Source organism: Pinus tabuliformis, chromosome J, assembly GCF_031772625.1.
Source record: "Pinus tabuliformis cultivar Carrire ecotype Pingquan chromosome J, CPIR1, whole genome shotgun sequence".
In the NCBI taxonomy this organism is placed as follows: Eukaryota; Viridiplantae; Streptophyta; class Pinopsida; order Pinales; family Pinaceae; genus Pinus; species Pinus tabuliformis.
In genome coordinates, this window is record NC_142295.1 from 1298604368 (window position 1) to 1298624824 (window position 20457).

Genomic DNA, 20457 nt, shown 5'->3' on the forward strand with positions numbered 1-20457 from the left:
TATGATTTTCTTATGAGTCAGTTGAGTTTTTGCATGCATGACTTCAGTTAGAACTCAATCAGTTGAGTTTGGTGGAGTTGATTGTGGAGTTGATGGAGTTGTGTTTAGTTTAGCTTTGTTAAACTGGTTGTATTTAGTCTAACTGGCAAATAGACTAGAGATGAGTTGGGTGAATTAGTTATTAATTAATTCACAAGTTATTAACTCATAATACAACTAATGAATACATCAGTTAACTCAGTTGCATGTCAGTGCATGTTCAGTTCAACAGGGACAGGTGGTAGAGAATCAGATTGCTATCAGTTGTGACTATAGTTGTGCACCAGATCTTGCACAATCAACGGATTGAGTATGCCAATGAGTTTGCCCACGTATTTGCCCACATTATAGCTTGTGCTCACGTCCAACAAAGAGTGAGTGACTATTTTGCAGGTGAAAAACGAGTTTGGGGAGCCATTCTCATCAGTTCTTGAGCAGGTATTGAGCAGTGGAGGCAGGCAAGCAGTGGAAGAGATTTGGAGATTAGATCTGAGCTGTATTGTGTGTAACAGAGGTGGAGATACTTGTGAGAAGTATTATGCTGTGTAATGTTACATGACTCAATCATTAATATACAGATAGTTGGGGTTTTTAGCGAGATGCTTTCCTCGGGATACTTACTGTGTTAATGTGTGAATGCTCTTGATGTTTTATTGTTATTGATGCTGCTATATTGATGATCAATGTAGAGGAGCTTATGTATTGTGTATGTTTTCCGCAATAGTACATGATCAAGATAATCTCCATTGAATATGTGTTAAATTATTCAAAATTTCTACATGGTATCAAAGCTAGATAATTGTAGAAAAGGTTTCTACATCATCTCTGCTAATGCCACCACTCCCCGCACCTTCATCACCTCCAACATTGCCTACTCCGCCTCCACCAAACCAGCAGTTTAGCATGGCGAGTGCGATCAAGTTGCCTGTGTTCAGAGGAGTAGGAAACGAATATCCCGATCAGTTTTGGTTTATAATAAGAGTAGTGTGGGAAGCGCACGGGGTTACAAATGATAACATTAAGAAGGCCACATTGGTAAGTGCGCTACAGGATCACATGCTGACATGGTATATCAAGCACTCGAATGATCATCCAAATGCTGGAATAGCAAAAATTCAGATTGCATTAAACAAAGAATTTAGTCGACCGAAATCGGAGACGCATTCGATCATCAGATTCAAGGAGATCGTGATGCTTCCAGGTGAAATCCCCTAGGATCTAGATCAAAGGATGAAAATTACGATCTGCGAGGCTAATATGACACTAATGGATGCACAACACTGCGCATGGTTTGTGGCGTCTTTGACACCACACCTGAGGACGACACTGTCGCAACAGAAGCTCTCAACCTAGGTAGAGGCATTCGAAATGGTGATGAGGTTGCACGAACACCGATATAGGATCCAGGGTTGGGAGTCCAACAAATCCACGCACAAATACAAAGCCTATGCTTAGAGGTGCAGAGTTTGAAGCAGGATAGGGCGCCCCGGCTAGAGGCGCATGAAGAAGTGTGGTGTATAAAATGTAAAGGCTAGGGTCACGATAAGGATCATTGTCCTGTATTCATGAACTATTTGGCAGGAGGGGGACTGATGCCATTGAGACTAGAGGCGCAAGTAGGACCGAGTATGCCCACCTATCTCTGGTGCACGATTTGTCAGGTGGAAGGAAATCACGCAACGGAAAACTATCACCTGTTGCAGAAGTACACCCAGACTCCGTAGCAACTATACTGTAATTTTTGTAGGTCAGTGGGTCATGATGAGCGAACATGTCGAAGCTATGAACTAATGATGGATAGGACCACAACTTATTAAATGCAGACAAAAATGCAAGGCCTCGATCCAGCTGTAGCGATAGCATGGGCTGGCTTCCAAGGGTGAGGTTGAGGTCGTGGGGGAATGGGAACCGGGAGGGGCCATAGACAGCTAATTTGTTACAATTGTGGAGGACCTGGGCACTACGCTCGTGATTGTACCAACCTGACGAGACTATCTTGCCCGTACTGTGAACAATTTGATCATGAAATGATAGATTGTCTGACGCTGATCACAAAAATGCACGAAAAAGGGGTGTTGCAGCCCACTCTGATGCAAAATATCCAAATGATGAGGTTCGAACCACGTGAAGAGGACCCCAACGTAAACATGATGCTTAGAAGTGGCGCGACCACGGGGGAAGATAAGGGGAAGCAACCTAAAGAGGATACCTGGGTACGTAAGGCTCCTACAAAGGAACTTGAGTTTGACTTGGACCACACAAAAGAAACATTTATGGAAGCTAAGAAGAGCTTCACGGAGGTCTCTACTTCAGGTAGTAGGGATCAACTAGAGATGAGCCTGAATCCTTCTATGCTAACTACCTTTTTAGAGACATGTATAAAACTGATGTGTGACAATAACGCAGTTAAAGGACTACAAGAGCTGATTGCTAGGTGTGCAAGGTTAGAGGAACTGCGTGTAGTTCAAAAAATGGGGAAGCATGCTCTGCGCACCAGACGGGAAATGTGGTTGACAGTGCAAATTGGCGAATATGAGATGGATCAAGTAATCTTGGACCTAGGTTCGGATGCGAATGTATTACCAAAGCAGACTTGGGAACGCATGGACAGGCCTACATTGCAGTGGTCTCCTATTCAATTACGGATGGCAAACCAACAAAATATCTTGCCCATGGGAAGATTGACAGGAGTAACAGTAGATATTGAAGGTGCGAGCGCACAAATAGATTTCGAGGTAATAGAGATTGTAGATGACGGTAACCCTTACCCTGCATTACTAGGAATAGACTGGGCGATGGATATGAATGGAGTCATCAACTTAAAGAAGCGGAAAATGATTTTCGAGAAAAATTCCCTACATGTGATAGATCCGTTGGATCTCGCCGAAGGAAAGCTCTACACTAAACTTGTGCGTGAAGATGATAGCAACAATGAGCTGGATTGCATTTACCAGATAACAGCGCAAGATCAAGAGATGGTAAACCCGACTAAAGATGGGAGAATCTCATGGGAGCGTGATAGTTCTTGTATGTCAGATTCCAATGAAGAAATAGAATTTTGGCAAAACAAGTTGTATGAAGTAACCACACTAAATTGCAACCTGATGGTTCGCTCACTACGGCACGTGACAACCGAAGAAAGGGAAATGCTAATAGATGAGGGGATAACGAGATTGGATGAAGCCTTAGACAAAATCGAAAGTACCATGCCAGAATGGACCGTTCACACGTGCGGCAGTATTACAAGCACAAGATCTAACAAGATGCAACAACGGCTCATAGTACTAAGTGGGAAGGGGGAGTGTTCGCCAAAATATGTGAAGTCACGAATAAGGGTCAGCGGATACAATATAAAAAGGGGGCTTTGCATGTCCCATGGGTTAGATGGGCATGTCCGGCGCCTTGCACAAACATGGCCGTGAAGTCGAAGCTACAGAATGGTACCAGAACTGAGGTCCCTGAAGCACCTCCACAGAAGACCATGGATGTAGTAATATCAGAAAAGAGAACAGCGCATGAAGTCTAGACTGAAGGGCTCATACAACCAGGAGAAGAGGAGTATGAATGGATTCAGGAAGCCATTTGGCAAGGAAATGAGCAACTTCGCGAATTGGAAAAAAACAGGGTACTTCTCAGAAGGTAGAATATGATGATGGACGTAGATATTAAATAGTGGGAAAAAGAACTAAAGGAGGAATTTCTAAACGAAAAACCTGGAAAGTTGCAGCTGGATATGCGTAAAGCTAAGGACGGATTGAAGGAATGTGATTGCAAGGTAATTGATTGAATATTGGGGTTAAGGCCGCACCTCATTCTCAAGAGAAATCAGGAGAATGCGCCGCATCCAACAATGCAAATAGCGATGATGATAGAAACCGTGCCGAGGGATGTTCGCCAGGACGCACTAACGGTGCACCAAGAGGGTGTGACCACCTAACTAACCAAAAAGGGGATAGTCGCAGTGCTCCAAACAGTTGAAAGAGAATGCGGGACTATAAAACAATCTGTTAGGAAGCTGCGCAACAACAAGAATATGCACAGGATCGGTAACTCCCATGAATTGCGGTCGCACAGAATGGGCTATGCTACTACGCGGATGAACAAGGAAGTGACCATTGAGGTCACTGTTCATGACAAGATGGTCAATCTCAGGGAACAAGGAGTGGATGGCGGGCATTTAAGACATGAAGTTAGTACTGGATTTGAAACGATCTCGAGTACATATCGCATTAATGAACCAGAAAAGGAGGGAATGGTCGAATTTGAATATGGTCTGGCTTATAAATCACAGTTGTTCGTCTACCGAAAAAACCATGGCACTGTGAGACTTAAGTTATTGAGTTACTTGATAGATATGGACCCGTCCAACTTCGATTATTTGCAGGACCTTTGGGACAACGTAATGCCGACAGCCGAAGTCGCTATGCCGAGCTCAACACCAGTGGTAAGAGACATACCACAAATTCCCAGACAGATAGCAGGACTGGTCCGGATATCGCCATGAAACCTGTGGTCGGGCAAGCAATCTATGAAAGATAAGGGCGAGATGGTGAATCTTGGGATATCGTGGACAAGTGCAACCCTGGGCTACGTGCCTACGACGAACCTTGAAGATTGGGACCTCGCGGACAACAACATCTCTCTTGCAAAAATGCAACACAAGCTGCAACAGATATTGAGTATACAGGACCAGAGATTGCAAACTTGCTACACTTGCACAAAGAGTTCATGGATTTGGCATCTCAGCTAGAGCTAAAATCCTATGAGGAGCCACTTTGTGTTAACCGAGCAGAGTAGAATGAGCATCATCGGTTAGGCGAACTAGTAGGGGAAATGGAGCAGGAGCTTGGAGAAGTGTTGCAACAAGCAAGGATGGAACAACGAAGCACAGTACATCACTCACAGGGATGGTGAACCACGAAGCCTTGGCAGCGTGTCTCGCTGCACCAACGAGTGACTCAGGACGAGTCATGATGATTGTGTTGGGGGCCTGTTGGGCAGCGGATCCCCCACGTAATGGTTTTGGGGCTTGAAACCCACATTTTTGGGTATTGTATTGTAAAAGCTCCACGAAGTGCACAGAGCGTGAATTGTAATGGGTCAAGTCTAAGGGTAGTCCACCCTAAAATATTATAAATTAATCTAGAATGTGTCGGCCTGCCCATGGTCCGCGGACCATGAGAATGTATAAATAAGAGCAAGGCTCTAAGTGTAAAAGGAAACATTTTGGTAATAGAAGTAATATGGGTGTCTAAAAGGGATAGTAGATCTGAGTCTATAAGTGCAAGTTTGGGTTGTAATAGGAGATAGAGGCTTCGCAGCTGTGTGCATGGAGGCCTGGTAAAGTCCGCAACTGTGTGCGCAGACCCTTACAGCTGTGTACAGAGGGCAGGAAGTGGATTGTAATGGGATAAAGGCATTAATAAAGATAAGTTGATTTTGAAATATCGTGTATCTGTTATAGATTCTGGTTTATGCATCTGCTCCTGATTTACGATTACGCACATGTCTGTTTATGTTAAATAATACCTGAAAGAGTTGTACTTTTGTAAGTAACAAAAGATCTATAAAAATACTAAGCATTAAAAAGGGTAAATCGCATTCTCGCTTGACTAAGGTAGTCGCCCCGAGAAGACAGCTACGCAGAAGCAACTCAGTGCGTAGGATCGCTCCGTGCAAACCTAGACCACATCAAGACATCCCTAGGGTGCGGAAACTTGGTTCCAGCACCCTCCCATACTACCTTGGGTGAGACTTCAGTCCGCGCTCCACGGACTGTTGCCGAAAGGGCCAGTAGTGTCAGGATTTGTTTGGCTAAACATTTTTGAACCTGGGTCAGGCCCCATTAAGCCAACAAAAGGCCGGGTTGCTGCAGTTGTCATGGATATCACATTTCCACCGCGCGCCCATCACCATTTTCATCATCAGGCAGCTGTTGTGCCTGGTGCATGATGGGTATATATGGCTGGAGGAGCCTATTCCCATCACGACCAACCTCATTCACCGGATTTCTCAGCTTCCCTACAAAGGAAGGGATCCTACGATGATAGCCAGAAAAAGTAGTGATCTGGCCGTTGGAGAGGCCATGAAGGTAAAAGTATAAGCTGGAGAAAAAGAAGAGGGGCTACATCATCTCTAGCGTCAAAGATAAGGGGGTGTGCGTAGCCACCCAACTCCTGGCTGGAAAAGTGATGAGAAAATGCCACGCTGATGAGGTACTAGTGCCGGTGGTCATGCTAGCTGAGCAATGAGTAGAAGGGGTTTAGTTCAACTGGGTCGAATTCCTCTGCGAAGAGTTTTTGATAAACTGTTGTGAATCCCAAGAGCAGGGTAATAACGTCTACTACGCATGGTTTCTCTTATCCATATTGCTAGTAGTGGGAGAATTTTTGGAGGACAGTCAGTTCCCCCACATTGACAGAGAGTTACAATAGGCCACGAAGTACGCTTCAGTCTGGGCCACCAAGGACGTGAAACGGATTCGCGACATCAAAATTTTCTAGGTGCTCATGGAGGCGAGCATTCGAATGTGGATCAATAGGAGGCCGTGCCTATCACCTACGGTGTACAACATTATGAATAGTTTTGTAGATTTTAAGGCGGATATGCACAACATATATATCAAGGCGCGGAAGGGTCCGATGAAGCAATGGATAAAGCTACCATTCATAGCCACTGACGACGCGATCGTTATGGTATTGGAGACCTGGCCTCCCGAGTGGCACACCCCAGATTTGGCAGAACTAGAAAAAGAGACAGCACAGAGAAAGAAGGATGATGTCACTCAGTTAGCAGAGAAACGGCGAAATGAAAAATCAGCAGCTGAGGAAAAGGTAGTGCAGAAAGCCACAGAAGCAACATCAGCAATGCAGGTAGTAGAGGTAGCAACAACACAAGCAGACGAGGGCCAAGAAATGTCCTCCAGACAAGGGGTAGAGGAACTACACACAGTAGAACGGAGCACGGACACAGGGACCACATCCACTTAGTTAAAGCGCCCACGCATTACAGAGAGATTGGCTCCAAGGAAGAAGGTCAAGGCCTCGAAGCTGGCCATTGACCCGATCACCTTAACTGAAGGAGATCTCTATGAGATCGGTGAGATGGTTTGTGATGTCACTAACGAAGTGCTCCAAGAGTTTATTACGGAGCACCAGAATGTGTTGGGGGCCCTTAGGGTGTATGTTATGAAACCAGCTCAAGAAAAGATAAAAAAGATAGATCAACACCTTAGAATTCAGCCTCTTCGAGGGGGCAACCTCCTTTACATTACATAAATGAACAATTCTTGGATGATACAAATGACAAAACCTCCTTTCTATATATAGGAGTCTAAGGAGTCACAATATAATCCAGCCGACCTAACAATAATAATATAAAGCCACAAAAATAACAATAGAGGGATTCTATGGGGCACAGAAATAACAATATGGGGGTAATAGGGGCACAAAAATATAAATAAGGGGTATAACTACAATAGTAATGGGGTAATCACTAGTATTATAGGGACCCAACAGTGTAGCTGCAGGAGTTATCAGTGCGGGCCCATCAGGAAGGTACCTTGTCTGCCCATGTCGCAATAGGTACTTCAGCAGCAGAGCAGATATTGTGTGCGAGGATGGCAAACACAATAGTGTTTCCAGAGGGAGCATTAGTAGCCTCAGATGCGATGGAACGAATGACGGTTAGCAATGAAAGGCCTTGGCCTTAATCTAGCTACCCTTCCCCGGGAAATGCTCTATCAGCTACAGGATGGAATAACAGTAGAGCTACGTGCTAGGGAGGATCACGCGATCCAAGTTCTTAGTGAACAAAATATCAATATAGAGCAGCTCAACTTACATCATGATGAGTTGATTTCGTAGAACCAAACGTTGGTGGAAACGGTAGATGACGCTTGCTGACCCGTCCCAGAGTTGGCTATCACAACAAATCTACCAGTGGAAGTATGGATCCACTGTTTGGTTAGTGGAGTCTGTGATGCAAGAGAAGAGACAACAAGGGTGCAACTGGAGATGAAACCGAGCTGCGGTTGAACGTGCAACATTCCACTCCCCCAGAAAACAAAGAACAACATGCCAGCGCTATTATAGCAGGGTTGGAAGAGATTGGAGGTGTAGTGTGCGACTGTACCAACATGTTGGAGCAAGCGCTTGAGGTCCTTACGACGTTACAGGAGGACCCCAACATCCAGCAACTGGATACAGAGGCACGCGAACTCCAGTAGTAGTACGACAACATCAGAGGAACTGTGCAGACACTAGTCCTCACTCAGCGGCTTACGAGGATGCAGCAAGCCAAGGCATTAAAGGATCAGGTGGACGTGGCGCGCCATAAGGAAGCAGTTCCCAAAGGGTGTGTCTAGCCATGGATTGACGAAGCCTTCATAATCATGTTAGATATTGAAGGAAATCTTGTGCAGATTCAGGGGATGCATGCACTGATGTAGCGTAGCACACTGGAAATAGAGGGCTCATAAGAGAGAATGTAGTAGGTACAGCAAGCAGCAACTTAGTGCGCTACAGACATCACGACCGTTCGGGACCAGTTGGAGGGACTCCACACCAAGATCGCTGTGCCGACTGAGTGACTCGAGGGCGAGTCACGATGTTTGTGTTGGGGGACTGTTGGGCATGGAATCCCCCCGCAGCATGTTTTGGGGCTCAAAGTCCAAGTTTTGAATAATATTATTGGAAAAACTTCGTGATTTGCGGGCACAGAGTGCGAATTGTATGTTAGAGTCATAGGGTTGTCCACCCAAATTTTTGAATGTAGTGTTGGCCTACCCATGGTCCGCGGACCATGGGATTGTGTAAATAGAGCGAGGGTCTAAGTTGTAAAGAAGTTAAAGGAGGAAGAAAAGTAGAGTTAACAATGGATGGAGTAGAATAGATAGCAAGCATAGAGAAAGAGTCTAGTGTCTTGGGTCGTAGTAGTAGGAAGAGGCTCTGCAGTTGAGTGCACAGAGGCCTAGTAGAGTTCGCAGCTGAGTGTGCGGACCCCTGTAGCTGAGTGCACAGGGCAGAGTCGAGTTTGTAACCAAGGAAGAAGAATAATAAAGAGAAGTTTACTTGAATTCAGTGTATCTATTCTTATGTTATTACATGTTTGATATCAATTGCACTTATATTGTTTATTCACTGTGCGTTGTTGTATGAATGGTGAATATTGGTAAATATACATGAAAGCATATAGATATGCTAAGTTAATCAACTAATCTCGGGTTACTAGTAAGGATTTGGGTAATAACACTATTCGAGCCCTAAGCAGGGCTGTGTGAAGGTAGCATCACTAGCTGCGAAGTACTAAAAAATGCGCGTAGCGACGTGCGTGTAGGGTTGAACCACGGACCACTAGAAAACATTAGACATCTCCACGGTGCGAAAACCTAGTTATAGCACCCTCCCATACTACTTCGGGTGAGACCTTAGTCCGCGCTTCATGGACTATTGCCGAAAGAGCCAGTGGTACCAGGATTTGTTTGGCTAAATCATCTCCGAACCTGGGTCAAGCCCCAACAAGCCAACAATGGTATTGGACTGCTTGAATTTGCTCACAGAAATCATAACAACCTAGATATGTGAAGGATGTCATAGCCATAAGAGATGCCAAGAGTTTCCTGAGATCTATTGGCTCAAATTTTAGTATCATGCCTCCTTTGTGTGTTTTCTTGATCTTTGTTTCTTCTCCCTCTATTTCTTCTTCCTCAATGTATGGTTTATATTCCTCTTCTGCCATAGTTTTTTAATATCAAACACTAGGGAGGTATAGGGTTGTTGGAATGTGGTTTTTTGGGAATAGGGAATGGGGAAGGGAAATGTGAAGGATATGGGTGAAGGGATTTATGTAGTGGAGGAGGATATGGGATATTAATATGATAGATTTTTGGGATGGTGAAATTGTTTGCAATGTAGGGGGTTTGGGAGCCTAGGTAGTTGTAGCACCTAGGACATAGGGTTTAGGTACAAAGGTTTAGAGAGTATTTGGGATAAAAGGGTTTAGGGAAAGGTAATGAAGGTGTAGGGGGTGTATGAAAGTGCAAGGGAGTTAAAATTTAGGAATTGAGAGTGCAAGGGTAGTTTTTAGGGACATACAAGGGTATAGATGTGAAAATAACACCAAATCTTAAAAAAATTTCAAAACACCATGAGAATGAGTTTAGGAGGAAAAAACATGTAATATTCAGTGATTACTTACTTGTGGGAGGTTAAACGCAACTTTGGCGGGGCTAAGGAGGCGATTTTAGCTCTCCTGGACAAACGCGCAACGCTTGTGGCAAGTGCATAGCGCCTTTGGCAAGTGCGCAACACTTGAAGGGAACATGCAGTGCCCATGGAAACTGAGAAGCACTAGGCAAGTGCACAGCACCTGAAGATAATGCGCAACGCTAGAAGAGAATGTGCAACGCTTGCTCTGTTTTGTTGATTTTCACCCATATCTGTGAAAAATGGTCTCTTGGGGTTTGATCAAGAAATGATAAGAGGCAAATGGAGTTGAGTTAGATGCTAGGAATGTGTTTATACTCAAATGAATTTGATATTTTAGCTTTAAAACCCACTTTCTAATGTTTCATTTCTCCTTTTTGAAATGCTTGCTAATTTCCCTTTACTCTCTGATTTTCATTTTTGCAGGTTGATGATGCATGAAGTTTTGGCACTCTTCACATTTGAATTTGCTTAGATGAAGTTGGCACATAGTTCTTTGAGTTGAAAACTTAGGAATAGTAACTTATTACATATAATGAACATAAAATTACATAAATTAGAAAAAATATTACATCTCTATTTTTTGAAATAAAATTACACTCTGAAATAGAACTGATACTTGGAATAAAAATTAGAACTTGGGAAAACATAGTCACATGTTTACCAATCCTTTTTAAATGAAAAAAGGATATTATTTTTCTCACCCTCATAATTTTTGTTGGCTTTATGGAGTGAAATGGAGTATTATTGGACCTTGAAAAAATGAAACCTAGTGACCTAATGGGACCTTGAATGAGCAAACCCCATGTGGACTTGACTGACACAAAACATGATGAAATGAGCCTTTATGGTCAATGTATGCTCAATAAGACACATGAAGGTGGGCCAGAAAATATTGATTTTTGATAGAGAGTAGGGCTTTTGACATAGGTCTACCATTAGTGAGTAAATTTTTAAATGAGGACCTAGGTGGAATGACAAAAATTTCAGAATGGGACCCTAATATGATATAAAAGAGGGGTTTTGATCACTGATGTTAGTATGAAAATAATGAATCTAACACCTGGAGACATAGGTACATGATGTACGCTTATTGGGAAATGCAAGTATTGATACAAGTATGGCGTTAAGGCATGAATCCATCGAAAATAAGACATTAAAACATGATCTTGTTTCAATCACAAATAAATCAAGCCTAAATAATGGCTTGCTAATGTATAATGAAAATGGTATTATGATAAACTCCCCCAAAACCAAAAATATTAGTAGCAAAATAAGTTCTAGAAGGATTAGTGCATATAATAGCTTGCTGGCTTTGTGGGGCCTGACCCAGGTTCACCGTTAGTTAGCCAAACAAATCCCTACAATATTGGCCATTTCGGCATCAGCCTGTGGAGCACGGATCGAAGTCTCACCCGAAGCAGTATGGGGGGATTTTGGAACCAAGTTTCTGCACCCTGAGATGGTCGTGATGTCAGTTTATACCCTCTATTCCTACTTTCGTGTAGGTCACTAAGCTTTAGGGCTCTGTCGATCTACCCTTTATTCCGCACTTCAGTACCTCTGCAAAAGTGTATGATTGACATTCACGTAGCCTTAACTCGTGATGCCGGTACTTCCGCGCTGCTATGACAACATATTGTATAGGTTCCCAAGTTATCTTAAGTGCTTTACTTATCTTACTAATCAACCATAGTTAGTGCCATGTAAACTGATATTCTTACTTGTGTTTAATTAACCAATACAATCACGTACATTCACGCATCACATAAACATTATAAATGAAACCCAAAATGTAGTATAATCAGATGCACTAACAAGAAATAAATATACAGAATTTGCAGAATACTTCTCTTTATCAATATCTTCATATTAATACAAACTCTATTAGCCCTGCGCACACAGCTGCAAAGGTCCACGCACTCAGCTACGGACTTCCACCTTAGGCCTCTGCGCACTCAGCTGCAGAGCCTATACCTACGCTAAGACCCAAGAACACTTAGACTACAATGCGTAACTCCTTACTTCATTCTTTGCTATTCCCTCTACTTAGGGCTTACTTAATTAGCTCATTTTTATACAATCCCATGTTCCGCGGACCATGGGTGCATCTTTACAGCCAACTTTATACTTTACAAAATAAGGGCAGACAACCCTTTATGACTCTTGACACCTTCACGGTCCGCAGCCACAAAATGCGGAGAATTTACAACTTTATTACAAAATTGTCCCAAAACATGGGCTTTAAGCCCCAAAATGTCCTTGGGGGAACTCGTTCCCAATAGGCCCCTAACAAAAACATGGTGACTCGCCCTCGAGTCACTCTGCAGGTGTGGAGATCTTGGCGCAAGGACCTCCCAACTCAACCTGTATGACGACAATCTTGGTGGTGCACTATGGCCGCCTGCTTCACTTCTTCAACCAACTACTCTATCGCTGGTCCTGAACAGTCAGCCTGAAGCTTCTGCTGAGTCGCTTTCAGATTAGCAAGCTTACCTTCAATAGAGGCCATGACCGAATAAGCCTCATCCAACCAGGGCTTCAAGCGCGCCTTCAGCACTGCCTCTTTGTGTTGCACTGCATCTTCTTGTTCTTTTAGTGCTATGGCCTCCTTCAGCTTCGCCAATCTCTATGTGAGAGCGATGGTTCATGTTGTACCTTTTACTTCGTCATAGTGCTACTGCAGTTCTCACGTTTCTGTCTCCAGTCGCTGTACATTAGGGTCCTCCTATAGGCTCATTAGGATCTTAAATGACTGTTCAAAAAGTTGTGTGCAGTCTGCTACTTCACTATCTACTGCTATTATCGCCTATGTGACAGTGGTTGCATGTTAATCCTTTACTTCTGGTGGAGTTGAAGGTTGGGCCTTCAACTGTAAATCTACAATCAGTAGGTTTAGCTCCAGCTGAACCTTAGCCAACTTTGTGTGAGCATCGCGCACCCCTATAGCCAGCTTATAGACCTGTTCATCTGCCTCTGCATCCTCAAGAATGGCTAATTCAGGGACCATTCTGTAGGGTTCCCTCACAACCTTAATCATGCACATATTTGTGTTAGTGAATTCCACCATGGAAGTGAGGGTGGTGTCTCGCTGCAGGGCCATCTTTTCATTATTAATCTTCTGCTCATTAATCACCTACAAAGCACAGTGTCCGCGGGCCCTTAGCTCTGTGATCACTCCATCCTGCAATAAGTGGAGTGCCTCGCTAGGGAGCACTGCCAAGTTCAACCCCACTCCCTTGAGGGTGCTAACAGTGGGTCTGTCAGCTTCATTTTCTATGGTTAGTGCTCCATCCAACAGCACTATCACTCAGGAGACCTTTGCACGCAACACCACGACAGCTTCTGAAGTACCAATAGTGAGGCTGGTGGACACCATGCCAGCCTGTGATGCATGGGTCTGCAGCTCCTACAAACCCATTTGGATGGCCCCCAATAGTAGCTCCTGCTACTGCTTGAACTACTGTACTGCCTCTGCGGTGACATCTCTCACTGTGTCTTCAATGTCATGCAAATCTCCCTCCGTGAGTGTGATTAGGTCTAGAGACGCTTTATTGGCCTTGGTTTTCTTCTTAGACCGCACTTTTTCTTATTCCCTTGGATGCTTTATGTGGTCTGATGTCATCTGTGGGTCCGCACCATGCTTCTCTATTTTCTCATCCATTTTTTCCTTTGTTTCAGGCGAAGGCGACCTCGTGCCTTTGTCAGATCCACGCTCTGTTTCACCTGTCTTCTTTTTCGTCTACTGGGTGGCATCACGCTCTGCCGGGGCCTTGTTAGTGGCCTCCTTCTTCCTTTTCTCGGCCAGTTGCACCATCTTGAGCTTTGCCTCCTCCTTTTTGCATTGCACGACTGAATTGCTTGACCCCCACCACTAACTCTGAGTTAGTGCACCACTCTACCGGCCAATGATCAAGTACTACATGAATCACGTCATCTGTTGCCAAGTAAGGCAAGTCATACCATGTCTACTCAGGGTCATTCCGTGCCCCAACTGACACACAGTGAAAGTTTGCCTTGAACTCTGTATACCCCTGCAGGTTGGCAAACACAGTAGGTGACAACCATAGTTTGCGATTGATAGAATTGCAGATGTTCATTTCCATCAATATCCAGAAGATCTTCATATCCTTGATGCACTGAGCATCCTTGGTCGCCTACAGCGAAGCGTACGTCACTGCTTCTGGAAGGTCTGACATGAATGAGGGGAATCGACTATCTTCTAGCAGCTCCCAGGCTACCATCACAATAGACAGCAAGAGCCACGCATAGTGGAAGGTATTACTAGGATCTTGTGCCTCACGACAGTTCGCAAGGAACTCATCGCAAAGATAACGTGCCTAATTAAATTGAACTGGTGCCAGCACTTCATCTGCATGACACTTCCTCATAACCTTTCCTGCCAAAATCTGCGTGGCCATATTCGAGATGGCATAGCCTCACAACTTCTTCACAAGCTTGAATTTCTCCTTCATGTCCTCTGCAAGGGCTTGCTTGCCACCTTTTTTGCCAAACATCATGGCCGAATTTTCCCCTGTGTAGGGCAGCCGCGTGATCCTATGGATCAATATATCGATGATGGGTATCAGCTCCTCCAACCATAGACACTCATCGTACACCAAGCATAGTAGTTGCTTGATGACAAATACTCTAATGGGGGTGCGATTGTAGTGTGGCACCCATAGCAGGTTGAGCAGACCTGCCTTGTCTACTCCCCTAAGCCACTTTCGTGCTTCCAATGCAGTCATCCTGGTGGTTGTGTCAACAACACGGTGCATTAGCTGCTCAATCGCCAAGTGCGGAAACTTCTCATGGTCAGCTAAGTCCTAATCTTCCAGTTTTAACAGAGGAACCCGCCCCAAGCGCGATGCTTCAAAGACAATCTCGTCCGGTAATAGAGGGGTGTGCAAGGTGACCTTTCTCTCCTCAATGTCCTTTGGCACCTTGGTCTTGCCCTTGTGTAGAGGGACATACTCGGGCAATTTAGTGATAGGCTTAGAACCCTCGACTTCAACTTCCTCCACTTCCACCCCTAAATCTTCATCATCCATCGGGATGTCCTCAATTTCTTCCTCCTCTGGCTCCAGGTTAATGGTTTTTCCCTTTTCCTGTGCGATGGGCTTGTCCTTCTTTGCATTTCGTCTAGGTGATGCATGCACCAGTATCATAGCCTACTTGCCCTTTTTGTTGTTCGCACTCTCCTTCGTCAAGGTCGGCTTCGGTCTAGGCGTCCATGGTGATTTGGGGACTTCAGCTAGTACCTCTACAATGCCTGGAGAGTCTCCCTTTGCTTTCCTAACAACTCCCGACACAGCCCCATCGGCTATCACTACTTCAGCGCTCATAGCTGCTGCGGGCATCGACATGATGCTATGCAAAAAATCCTATGTCTCCTTTGGCAACGTCTCAAATACTAAACTCGCTAGCAAAGCTTCAAAGTTTTCGCGTTTCATGTGTGCCTAAGAGATCAACAACTCAATTCTCAAAACACTAAGTGTTTTTCGCTGGGCAGCCACCTATAATTTACAAGCACTTTCAAGTTCAAATCTAATCGTTCCCCCCACATTCGGTTCATTAATGCCAGATTGGCAGAAGATTTCCAAGCATCTTACCCATAAAGTTTGTCTTAAATGTCAGTTTCCCACTCCATTTGGTTGCATTCCTACCGTCAAATTGTTGGCTTGTTTGGACCTAACCCAGGTTCAAAAGTGATTTAGCCAAACAAATCCTGAAACTACCGGCCCTTTCAGCATTAGTTCGCGGTGCATGGACTGAGGTCTCACCTGAGGTAGTATGGGATGGTGCTGGAACCAGGTTTCCGCACCCTAGGGATGTCTTGATGAAGTCTAGGAAGTTTGTGAACTGAACCTGCGCGCCTACGCTGCTCCACACAACTGTCTGTCCTTCGCAATTGGTGTGATTGCTTCTGCGCAGCTCTGTAAAGAGAGCGAAGAGGTGCTATCTAGATCCTTTATCCTTAGTATGTTATTATTATAGATATTAACTTAATTGTATGTGCCCAATATTCTCATTAACCATTCAACATTCATAATAAGTGCGCGCAATCATAAACTGTATAGAGATGCATAAATATAACAGAAACATAAACACACGGATCTATGAATAGATGCACAATATTTCAGAATCAACTTATCTTTTATTACTTCTCTGTTCAAGTATAGTCCCAACTCTGCCCTGCGCACTCAGCTGCAGGGGTCCACGCACACAGCTGTGGACTCTATCAGGCCTCTGCGCACACAGTTGCAGAGCCTCGTCCTACTACTACAACCCAAGACTCATACTTACAGACTCAGAACTTAATTCACCATCAAAAGAACATATTCCTTCCCCAAAACTATGACTAACTTTACACTTAGAGCCTCGCTCTATTTATAAAATCCCATGGTCTGCAGACCATGGGTAAGTCGACACACTTTGCATAAAATTATATTATTTTAGGGCGGACAACCCTAGACTCTCACACTTCGCACCCACCTTTCGCGGGGTCTTTACATTACACTTGACCAAAATTTGGGCTTCAAGCCCCAAAAAACATACTATGGGGGGATCTGCTGCTCAACAGGCCCCCAACACAATCATTGTGACTTGTCCCGAGTCACTTTGCTGGTGCATCGATCTTTGCGCGAAGTCCATGCAACAGGTCTCACGCAGCTTGGGTGTTAACAACACACTGTTCTGCCACTTGTTGTAGTTATTGTACGTGTATTTCTAAACTTTCGTGTGCTGAGTCATATTTCTATCTAACCATGTAAAGTTCCTGCATCTATGCCAGCTTCCCTTCAATGGTAACTATGATTATGAACACTTCATTGATCCATGGCTAGATGCACGCTTTAAATAGGGCTTCCTTTTGGTACGCGGAGTCTAATCGGTCCTTTAGTGCCCTTGCCTACTGTAGTCTGGTGAGTCGTTAAGTAAGGGAAACCATCTGCACGGTGCCCCGGACACTGTCGTACTCCTGCTGCAACTCGCGCGCCTCTGTCTCTAGGCGCTGTAGGTTCGTGTCTTCCTACAGATGTGTAAGTATGGTGAGTGCTTGCTCCTACATTCCAGTGCACCCCTGTGTCACCTGACCAATATATTCCAACCCCATCTAGATAGCATGGGTGCGCTGCTCTCTGACTTTTGGGGGTGTGGAGGGTTGCGCCTTCAACCATAGCTTGGTGATTTGCAGGTTTAGCTCCAACTGAACCTTTACCATTTCCTCCCGGGCCTCGCGGACTCTAGCCACCAATCTATGGACCCGCTCTGCTGCTGATAGTTTTGCCGGTACGACCAACTCTGGAATTCTCCTGCATGCATCCTCTACGACCTACTCCAATCCACTAGCTTGCGTAACCAACACATCCCTCTGGATGCTAAGCTGGTCCATGTTGATTTTCTGCTCATGCAAGACCTGGATCGCTTGGCCTTCCCGGGTGTGGAGTTTGACGATGACCCCATCCTGTAGCTGGTACAATATCTCGCGTAGTAGGGAAGCCAAGTTCAAGCCGATGCCTCTCATGCTACTCATTGTTGCCCAGTCATCCTCGTTTGCTGCTACTAGTGCACCTTCTGGCAATATGAAGTTGTTACTTATACGGGGTCGCAGCGTCTGTTCGGCCTCAGCGGTTCCTGCTGTGACATACTGGGCCATTGTACCAGTTTGGGGGTGTTCTACTTATAACCCTTGTAGCTGCGCGCTGAGCGCCCCCAACACAATGTTCTTCTCCGTCCGCAATCCCTCGAGCATGCCTTCCGTGACTTCCCGAATTGTTTTGCTGATATTTAATAGATCACCTTCTGTGAGTGTGATCGGGTCGACAGACATCTTTGTGGCTTTCCTTTTCTTCCTGGGGGTTTTTTTCTCTGGGTCGTGCGGCCGCTTGAGTTGTGTTGATGTCATACTGGGGTCCATGTAGTCCTCTTCCCTATACACTTCCCCAGTTTGCTACTCCAAGGACATTTCCTGGCCTTCCTCAACCTCTCTGGTGGGCGTGATTATGGTTTCTGCCATCTATGCTGCTGCTTCAGCCACCTTCTGCCGTGTGGCTGCTTCTTGTTCCTGGCACATCCTCTTAGCCAGCTGTGCGAGGTGAAACTTCGTGTCCTTCTTTCGTTGTCGAGCTGCGACCTTTTCCATTTCCACCAAGTCCAGAGCACACCACTCCGGAGGCCATGAATCCATCACTGCAAATATTGCATCGTCCATTGCAATGAACGAAAGCTTCTCCCATTTTTGTACTAGATCCTTGTGCGTCTGGATATACAAGTTATGCATATCTGCCTTGAATTTTGCCACGTTTTGCATGCTGTTATGAACTGTAGGGGACAAGCACGACTTGTGATTGATCCATGTTCAGATGCTTGCCTCCACAAACACCCAGAATACCTTTATCTCGCAAATCTTGTCCGTGTCTCTTGTAGCCCAAAGCGAGGTGTACCTCGCAGCTTCGGGCAGGTCACCCTCAGTAGTGGGAAATTGGCGGTCACCCTCAGTAGTGGGAAACTGGCTGTCCACCGGTAACTCCCCTGCAACCAACAGAATGGACAAGAGCAACCATGCATAGTGGAATGTCTTACCCTACTCCTAGGCCTCCCTGCAGTTTGTCAAGAATTCATCACATAGGAGCTGCACATTTCTATGCCAATGCGACCACAGACACTGGTACTTCTTCAGCGCGACATTTCCTCATTAGCTTACCGCCTAGTAGCTGGGTGGCTATACGCACCCCTTAGTCTTTAATACTTACTATTACATACCCCCGCTTTCTCTTTTCTAGCTTATACTTGGCCTTCATAGCTTCTGCGAGGGCCAAGTCACTGCTTTTTCCTGCTATGACCGCGGGGTCATTTCCTTTGACTGGCAGTCAAGAAATTTGGTGAATCAGATGGGCCATGATGGGAATCAACTCCTCTAGCCAGAGGTACCCATCATGCACCAGGCACAGCAGCTGCCTTATGATAAAAATGGTGATGGGCGTGCAGTGGTAGTGGGGTGTCCATTGCAGATGGAGTAACCCCGCCTTCTCCACACCGCACAACCATTTATGCTCTATTAACTTCTCCGCGACCAACTGTGGGAATTTCTCGCTGTCCGCGAGGTCCCAATCTTTGAACTTCATGGTTGGTACCTGTCCCAACGGTGGACCTTAAAACCTTATATCATCAGGGAGGAGCGAGGTCTGGAGCGCACTCTTCGTGGCCTCCAGGTCCTTCAATACTTTGGATTTTCCCTTCCACGGGGGAATGTAAGGAGGTAATTTCGTCATGGCATGCTTTTGGGAGAATTCCTCTGCTCCATCGTCTTGCACCTCAATTTGGGCAATCAGGGCCTGCAAGTATTCCTCCTCCTCCTCTGTTTCCAGGGTGATGGCATTTCCCTTCTCTGCCATTGACAATTTTCCAAACTGTGGGTTTCTTGGGGATACACGAACTGGCCCCATTTTTTGCTTATCTTTCTGCGGTCATGGCGTACATGGTGATTTTGAAACTTCCACCGCATTTTTCACCTCTCCAGGCTCCTCGTGGGCCATACCAAGCTCCGTGGTAACTTCGGCGAATTGCACTCTTATTCTAGCAGCTGTCATTGTGTTTATACTTGAGGATGGTAAGAGTACGTGGCGCTCGATGCTATGTGCTTGCTTAATTCTCAACCAACCAAGTGTTTCCTTGGAGCTGGACTTGGGGTTTTTATAGTGTCCTTTAAATTTGAATATGACCCTTCCCTCCACTTTTGCATCATTAATGCCTTCTTGGCAGCAGATCGTCCCAAATCTCGTTCTTAATTCGTGTCTTAATTGCCTGCCGCCTGCTCCTTTTTTCCTTAAATTGGACCTCTTGTCATGAACAGTGACACCAACGGTCACCTCCAAGCCTACCCACACAGGAGCGTAGTACACTATGCGCAGCCGTGACCCCTGTGACATACCAATCCTGTGCACAACCTTTGTGTCGCACAACTCCCATACAAACTCTTTTAAAGTCTCGCCTTCTCTTTCAACTGCTTGGAGCGCTGAGACTATGCTTCCTATAGGTAGTCAAGTGGTCGTACCCCTGGTGTGAGGCTTCAAGTCACCTTCCAACCCAGTTCGTGGGGAATCCTTAATTGTTCTCGTGCCAGTTAGCACCTCACATTTCTCCTTAGATGATTTGCTCCCCTGTTTACTTTGTCTAGTAAGGTGTGGTCGCAGTGATGGTAGCAGGGTCAAAA